At 45.8% G+C, this 9,010-nt stretch overlaps 1 long non-coding RNA gene across 1 annotated transcript; it reads right to left on the bottom strand.

Moving 5' to 3' along the window:
• Window positions 1-152: 152 nt before the first annotated feature.
• On the bottom strand, window positions 153-5,411 carry LOC119291966. Its single transcript, XR_005142789.1, has 4 exons — window positions 4,845-5,411; window positions 2,696-2,804; window positions 1,298-1,779; window positions 153-414 (listed from the first exon to the last, which is right to left on the bottom strand). It is a non-coding gene; the product is annotated as an uncharacterized LOC119291966 (long non-coding RNA).
• Window positions 5,412-9,010: the final 3,599 nt, after the last annotated feature.

The raw sequence follows: 9,010 nt of genomic DNA, 5'->3' as shown, positions 1-9,010 counted from the left end.
CCAAATTTCTCTTTACAAAAATAGCTTTTCCATAGTTGAAGAGAGCATAAACAGAGATAGAAAAGGGGAGATCTTGTACCTGTGCAATTTTAACTTATTTTTGTGCAACTATATGATGGGACAAGCTAACATTTACAGCACTATGTGCAACAAAATGCAAAAACTGTGTAATTATATAGGAGAGAGCACATAGAATGTCTTATACACACATATTGCAGAAGAACGACGTCCATGTAGCAAAAAAAAGAAGAATAAAAAGAGAAAAGTATGTTGTAGGTACTGTGAAACATAACTACCAACTAGACAAAAATCCGGTCTGCAGGTGTCTTTTTCCTTTGATCTTTCCACACAGTATATGTGACTCTGTAGTTGAGAATTATGTGCACAAATGTACAACAGCTCCTCCCCCATAACCTGCACATGATGCAAAAAGGAGGCCTGAGAAAAATTAACCAACCTTGTGCAACTTAAGTGTGCAATTGACAACACTCCCATATCATTCTACTTGTGGGGTTTGAATTTTAGTAGTTGGCATCTTCAACACATATAAAAGATGAAGATGGCAACTCATATAATTTAATATTCATTTTGGTTTATCTAAAAATTATGTATGCAAAATTCCAGGAAAAAAAACTTATGTTGGCTATTGTGCAACTGCAAGTACTCCTGCATGCAATTCATGTCGGATGTTTGTGCAACTATGTAATGAATTTTGAACTGATGAAGATGATGAATTTGGCCTATCTTAACACAATAATGGAAAAAAATAGTGAATTTTAAAAGATTATAATCTTCCAAATAAGTAATGCAACTATATTCAAGTGCATATGCGAACATAGAAAATCATATGCATGTAAACACATGAGGATGCCAACTAATGAATGGTTCTTGTGCAACTAAAGGAGTTGAAGATGCCAACTCATGTGACATTGTTGTGCAATTATTAAAAAAGGTTGGGAATTCTCCTTATTGGTTCTTGTGCAACTAAAATAGTTGAGGATGCCAACTCATGTGACATTGTTGTGCAACTATTAAAAAAGTTGGGGATGCCAACTCCTGATTGGTTCTTGTGCAACTAAAATAGTTGAGGATGCCAACTCATATGGTATTGTTGTGGGACTATTTAAAAAGTCGAGGCTACCGACTCACAAATGGTTCTGGTGCAACTATGAAAGTTGAGGATGTCAACTCGTATGATACTGTTGTGCAACTATTTGAAAAGTTGAGGATACCTAACCCTAATTGATTGTTGTGCAACTATAAAAGTTCAGGATGCATCTATAGAAGTTGAGGATACCTCTCCTTCACTAGGAGTTGCATCTCCTTCTACAACCATTTTTGGTCTGTGAAAAAAAGAACACAAACAAATTAGTCGAAGGAACCAAATGCATAGAAGAAAAATAATTCTTCAAAACTTATGCAAAAGCACACACAAAACCCAGGAACACACAAACATGGAATTGCATATTGTGCAACTTTTGTGTTGGTTGCGACCAACTATTTTAGGTAATCCAACCAACTTTTGTTTCATATTGTGCAACTCACACAGACACGGGAAAGAAATGAACATACTACTGAAAAAAAACAAAAAAGGTGGCATATATAAGCCATATGTTCTGGTTTGTTTGCACATAGTCTACTAGATATATCTATAATGCAGTAATGTCAGTTCAAAATTTAAACAATGGCTAAAAAACTGAAAAAGACATAGTAGCAGATTGCTTCTTGGTGATCACTTATGTTCAAAATTTGTTTGTTAGAAGCTCATCCACCCAGCACCTGGTTGGCAGACAAAAAACAAAAGAAAAAGAAGATATGTTACTACTTGTAAGATTGTTGATGCATGAAAAAAGACTTCATGAGAAGACATGGGACCCCATGTTGTATGTCATCTTGGCGAAAATTGGAAGAATGCCCTATGTGAAACTATGGAAAAAATAGAAAAAAATGTATGTGGCAGCAAACCTGACAACATATTGAAACTAGATAGGTTTGTGGTGTGCAACTTATGGCTCCCATCTGTCCAACTTAAAAAAGAAATTCTGCAACATTTCTCCTACTCGTTGTTCCCCTTGCTTAGCTCTTCCTCTAACCGGTTGTTGTGTTTATCAATTCGTAACAAGATAGGCATGTTAGATATTTTTAGTCGGGGGAGTGTTGAGTATTGGGGTTTATTAAGGCCGTTTTTCTAGAGTCTACTTTGAAAGTGGAAAATAGGTGTCTTCTTCAATGAAGGCATAACTATTCACTAAGCCAACAGAAGCAGTTTGGATGTTTTTGACTTGAATAAAAGTACTTCCAAATTTGTGTCTACTGCATGCAGCTGGAATAGAACCTGCGTGAAAAGCTTGGAAATAGAAAAATGCAATATAACAGCAAAAAAACAGTGCCTATTCTATGTGCTATTTGTGCAAATTGTGTATGTACATCTGTGCAACTGATTAGACCCATGTGAGCAACTAAGTGAATTTACTTGGATGTTTAGTTTGATTAAAAAAAGTGCTGCCAAATTTTGATTTGTTTGTTTCAAACTCATGCCGTTTTGTTTGTTTGTTCCCTTCCATGTAACTACCATGTGTTGTTGTGCCATACAAGTATGCCTAGTTGTGCAACTACTAGAACAAACATGTGCAAATAAAAAAAATATGGGAAATGAATTCAAAAACAAAAGAAGGGGAGTAAAAGGTTTACTCACTTGTAGCTTGCCAAACACTTCAAACTCCTTCAAGTCCATCTCTGACTGTGGCGATTAGATTGCTATCCCATGCCATTGGTTGGATGGGGCAAACTGCTTACACGCATATCTAATTGAAATAATGAAGACATAAAACTTGTTAGGTCTCTCTAATTAAAATAGTGAATTTTAGAAGATGACAACTAGTATCAGGTTCATGTGCAACTATGCCTTATATGGATGCCAACTACCATAAGGTTCATGTGCAACTACGAACTACGAGGGTGCTGACTTGAATCTGTTTCAAAAGAAAACTTGCATGATATATGGAGCCAACTATTACGATGTTCATGTGCAACTATAACTGCTAGAGATGCCAACAAAAAATGTAACTATGAAAAAACAAGATGATTAAAGTGCCAACTAAGTATGGCCATATTATGCAACTTCCTCATGCTCATATCCAACCAAGGATACTACAATGGCCAACTGGTACTACAAAAATGTTTAAAATTGGATAAACTGTAGGCACTGAAATTGGATGTCATGTGTTTCTCTTGCTGATGCCCTGCTATCTCAAGCACTATTTACGCAAGCCTACTACTGATAAAAAATCATGTACAGCAAAAAGGGAAAAGAAATCAAAATATCAGCAATGTCTTGTGTGAATTACCCATAAACAGCCTGTGGTATGCAACTTCTACATAATTTAACTACAATCACTAGAGGAATTACGTTTCATTAGATGACATATGGGTTCGATATACTCTTTATCTTCAACGAATAGCCCACTTTCAATATTGGCCTCCGTCTTACGTCGTCTGGATTTGATCAATTTGACACAAGGACGGGATGCGTTTTGCTGGAACCTTACTGCATCGGGGTCTTTCATAGTAGACTCTATGTACCATGCACGCATTCTGAGGTACTAGTGAGTAATAATAAAAAAAATCTGAAATCAAAGATTTCACTAAAGGTTAAAATCTTCATGTGGTATCTTCGTAGGGGAGTTGTTCTAACCAAAGACAACCTCACACGGCGCAACTGGCCAGGGAGTAAGAAGTGTTGTTTTTGCACTCATGAAGAGACAATCAAACACCTCTTTTCTGCGGGTCGAAGCCTATGGTTGCCCGGATGGTTGAATGTTGTTAATGAGAATAGTAATTCACTTTTCTTAACAATAGGACCTGGGGATTTCTTGGTTCATCATGCTATTGCTCTAGGTTACAGCCATGAAAAACAAGGACAAAATCATACAACATACAAGAAAATGCAAAAAATTGTCATCGGCAGCAAGCGTACCATATAATTGGCAAAATGCCATCAATTATTCAGCTAACGAGAGCAAACCAACTGAGCAACCATGTGGTATGCAAATTATACTGATTCTCGACACAATTACAAAAACAATGTGTGCAATTTGACAGCAATGCATGCCAACTGAGCATACATGTATGTGCAAAAATACACCCTAGACTGAACATACTTTGTGCACTGTAGTCAACTACCTAGAGGTTCCTGTGCAACTTCAGAACCTGACTGACCAACTAGGTACTGCTCTACGTGCAACTTCACCAGATTCGTCTAAAAAACAACTGAAATTAGACACCTAAAGCAAAACTACCAGCCCATATGCAATGCAGTCAACCCCCCGACGACTAGCACTTCGTCCGAGTCCCGTGGAAACGCAGAAATGAAGCATCTTCGTGGTCGTGCGTGTGCAACTACGTGGACGAGAGCGTGCAACTCCTCGGCCGGACGTGTGCTCCTATGCCGACAAGAGTGTGCAACTCCGCGGGCGTGCATGTGCGACTATACCAACAAGAGCGTGCAACTCTGCGGCCACGTGCGAATATGTGCGTGCAACATTTTCGGCTGGCCCCTAAATCTGCTTGTCTCCAAACCATTAATTGTACAAATCAAATGAGTTGTGGCTGCAGTGTTTGACTAGAATCCAAAAGCTTTGAACTCTGAAACTTTTAGCAAAATGGCGTGACGGATCTGAAAGAGCAATCAATCCCTTGAGGAGAATGGAATGACAGAAAAATTAGTTGTTAATGCGCAAAGGTTGAGCAGTAGTAGTATGTTTGTTCAACCAAGAATGGGTAAAACAATAGAAGGAGGAAGCTAAGCTACAAAAGGAGGCTGATGTTGTTGGTCATCTAATTACCGAATCAATGGAGGGGTCCAGGTATCGCGTGAAGCCGCAGATGGGGTAGAGCACATTGAGCCTCAGCGAACGCCCGAGCTCCGGGGACATCCTGAGGAGGAACCTGATGACGCCCCAAAGTCGGCCCCCACGGCCGCCGCCATGGTCGTCCCCACCACCAGCCGCCCGAACACAGACACTAGCGCCGCGAACTCCTACGCCGGCGAGCTGGAGCACCGCAGCGACGTCGGGCCCCCGCAGCGGCCGCCCATCGCCGGATGGTGGCCCCTCACCGTGCCCATCCCGCCTTGCCGATCTACGGTTGCCGGATCTACACGACGGGGAGATCTCTTCGCCTAGCCGCTACTACACGAATCTCCCCCTGCACGCAGTCACGGCGGCGATTTCCCCACCAGCCGTGCCCTTCCTTCTTCGCCGCTGATCGATGGGATTTGGGTGGGAGATGTGGGGGATTTCTGCATGGACAACGAACAGGAGAGACAGAGGAGAGAAAGGGATCAGGGAAAGATGGTCGTCTCTGCGCCGCTCATAACTGGAACCATCCCCTCCTTTCCGTGGCTTGTGGGGCGATCGACGTGTCATGAGGTGGGTTGTGTGCAACTGTGCATGCCTGCGCGGTCCCGACCAGGTGGCCCCTGACGCACGCGCCAGATCGGGACGCGATCCTGCGGTCAAGAATCGGCCACTGGAGTTAATCAAATAGTGCGCGTGCACTTTTAAGATTTTAGGAAAAATATATTCATACGTAGATGGGCAAAAAGTTCAGTACTACGTAAGATAGAGAGAGGAAAATAATTCTATACAGTGAACGGAACAAAAATTCTAAAAAATGCACCACCCTTTATTAGTAGGTACACATATAAATTGCGGGCAAAAGGAGCCACGGTTAGATTGACCGGTCCAATTAGCTATAATATAGTTACCATTTTGGGGAGGTTTCGGGTCTGTTTTTTTTTTTTGAAAAAACTCTCATCTATTCATCATTTGTCAAGGTAGTACAAAGAACACCAGAAGTAAAAAATTACATTCGGCTGTAGATCACCTAGTGACGACTACAAGCACAGGAGCAAGTCAAAGGCGTGTCGTCGTCATCACCCCTCCCTCACCGGAGCCGGCAGACCTTGTTGTAGTAGTCAGTCGGGAAGTCGTCGTGCTAAGACCCAATAGGATCAGCACACCAGAACAGCACCCGCCGTCGATGAAGAGAAGTGTAGATCAGAAGGATCCAACCTAGAGATACACGAACACAGACGAACGAAGACCGGATCTCTGGCCAAGAAGCCTAGGGCGACGGCCGAACCTCTGGCGTTGTCTCTCCCCCCTGGTGCGAACGGCACAGCGGACGAGCCCATTCCGGTGGAGGACGCGTCGGAGGCGATGGATGTGGAGTGCTTCAAGTGCGGCGGGCTTGGTCACTATCAGTCCAAGTGCAAATTTCAGCCCTTGTGTGTGCTATGCAAGGAAGAGGGACATGCATCTGTGCACTGTCCGACGAGGGGTCGTCAACCAAGCCTGCAGATCATGGGAAGCGCAATTTCAGGGGAGGGTTTCTTCTGTCTGCAGTTTGAAGAGGAGGCGGAGTCCGAAGGCCCTCGTTTGCTCTCGGTCGGCAATGCAGCGATTCTCTCCGCAGAGCCGGGCCGCCTAAATCTGCGGGTCCTCAAGCAGGAGCTCAAGCACATGGTCACGGGGGATTGGGACTGGCAAGTCACTCAAGTGGGAGAAGATGACTTCATGGTGGTTTTCCCCTCGGCAGATCTCCTTCATATGGCTCGGACTAGTGGCAAGTTGTTCCTCTCAATTAACGACATCACCGCTAGGGTGCGCGATGTGGTGCACGAGGTGATCCAACCAATGGTGATGCCAGAAGCATGGGTGCGGATCCATGGAATCCCTGAGAAGCACCGCAAGATCGAGCGTATCAAGGAGGCTTTCAAGATGTTGGGGCGGCCTATCGTGGTCGACGAGCTCTCCATCATTAAATTGGGTCCGGTGCGGATGAAATTGGCTTGCAAGACTCCGGCCAAGCTGAACGACACAGTGGAGGTTTGGTTCAACCACGAAGGGTACCAGATCAGGGTTGAGCTGGAGCAGCTCCCGCGGCGGCTGGGGGTTGGGGGAGGGGCTCCGGGGGCGGGCCCCTCCGCTCCCCCACCTGACAGCCAGCATGACAAGGGCGGGCCTCACAAGCCTGGGCCACCCGCGGGAAATTCCTCCAAGGTGACTGCCTCTGGTGCGATTGTGCCCATTGCTTCGTCGGTGGTGCCTCAGAAGGAGACGGCTGGCTTCGGAGTGCGGGCGGTTGGTCAAGATGCGGTGATGGGCGAGGTGGCTGATGAGCATGAAGATAGCATCCAAGATACTTCAATTGATACTGAAACTTGGGAGAAACTAGGGGTGATAGCGACTCAAGACATGGCTGTAAGCCTTCCTCCCCTCGCTCGCTCTCTGGATCCATCCATCGAAGGGCTGGGGAATGCGACAGTGCCTCTGTCGCTGGTGGCCATGGAGATCGAGGCCTTGCCTGACTCTCCAGGGGGCGGAGGGGGCTCGGGGCTGGACTGCGTCCTCATGGACTCGGTCCCCACTCCGGCCTCGGACAGGCGCGTGTCGAGCGGCTCCGGCCGCCAGGCCAAGAAGACTGCTGGGCGGAAGGCTAGATGCAAGACGGTGGACACCGCTACTGCGGGATCGGCGGCGGCGCTGGGGGGCGAGTTGGGGGCGGCTTTGGTGGCTTCAGGGCAGGCAGCCAAGGCCAAGCGTACAAGGGCAACCCCGGTGGCGTCTCGGGCTCCAAGCGCTCGCGCCAATGCCAAGCTTGGGGACCTATCTTCTCTGGAAAGTGCCAAGCTCCGTGCTGCTGACAAAAACATGGATGTTGCAGGTAACCCTACTCCTTCTTTTAAGATTCTGAATGCTTTTTCCGACGAGCATCTTGCTGAGATTCTTCACGACAGTGGTGTTGCGCTTGATTCTTCGACTTTGGACATTATTCCGTTAGTGAGAGCGCGTGAAGAAGCTCAGGTCGCCCTTGCGGCTGCTGCTGCCAGGGGCGTGGCGGTCCAGTCAGTGGACGGCCTGTCTTCAGCACCAGTAGGGGCTGGTGCTGTCGCTCTGCCCATCGAGGGAGACGAGGCTGGGGTGGCCTCGGACTTGCCCTCCTCCAGCCGGGCGCCGGCTAGGAAGCGTGTGGCCAAGGCGGTTAGCTCCCGTGGAGTCCGCCTGCGCAACCGGATCATTTGATGCGATACATCTTCTGGAATATCCGTGGTTGCGGGCATGTGGGGCGGCGTACGCAACTGCGTGAGTATATGGCCAAAGAACTGTCACGACCGGCTTTTCAATAAAATGCTTATTGATAAAACCGATCTTTAAAACCCAGTATAGGAAAAGTCATCCTTTCTGGTAGACAAATACTTGATAAATAGAGGACCAGTAGCATCAAATATATTACAGGGTTGAGCTGAGGCTGCTCAACAATTTATTACAAACTCGCCAATATCTTACATAAAGGCGGTTATGGCACAAGGGTGTGGCGGTATGCTACTAGCTCGCAATAAAAGTGGTGGAGGATAACTTGACTTCTACTGGCAGCCCATCGAGCGTCAAGGTGAGGCTCGATGCATTTATTCTGGGGTAGCGGAAGCGGATATAATACAATGACCAAAACAGGATCGCACGGGACTGACTGGGACTCCTCTAGGCGTCGGACTCGCTATTGAATTCCTCATCCAAGAGATCGCCTTCGTCAACATCTGGCCAAATCAACAAGCCAGGTGAGTACTTTGAAAGTACTCGCAAGACAGTTCGGACAAAAGATATAACAAATGCATGCATGAATGCGTCATGAGCAAAAATAATAATGCTCAAAACAACAATAAAGATTCAACAAGGTAGAATAAATAACTAAAACCGATCGGGTGTCTGGAGCGACGCCTCGAAAGGTAAACAAATAAAAAGCATGCCACAGTCGGGCGTCTAAGCGACACCACAAAAAGGGCTTTAAAAGAAATGCCACAGTCGGACGTCGGAGCGACATCACATAAAGGGCTTTAAAAGAAATGCCACAGTCGGACGTCTAAGCGACATCACATAAAGGGCTTTAAAAGAAATACCACCATCGGACGTCTGAGCGACATCGCAGACAGGGCTTGAAAAGAAATGCC

The sequence above is a fragment of the Triticum dicoccoides genome, chromosome 4B (genome assembly GCF_002162155.2).
Source record: "Triticum dicoccoides isolate Atlit2015 ecotype Zavitan chromosome 4B, WEW_v2.0, whole genome shotgun sequence".
NCBI lineage: Eukaryota > Viridiplantae > Streptophyta > Magnoliopsida > Poales > Poaceae > Triticum > Triticum dicoccoides.
Note: the sequence above shows the minus strand (reverse complement) of the source record. Positions and strands in the feature narration are given on the sequence as shown.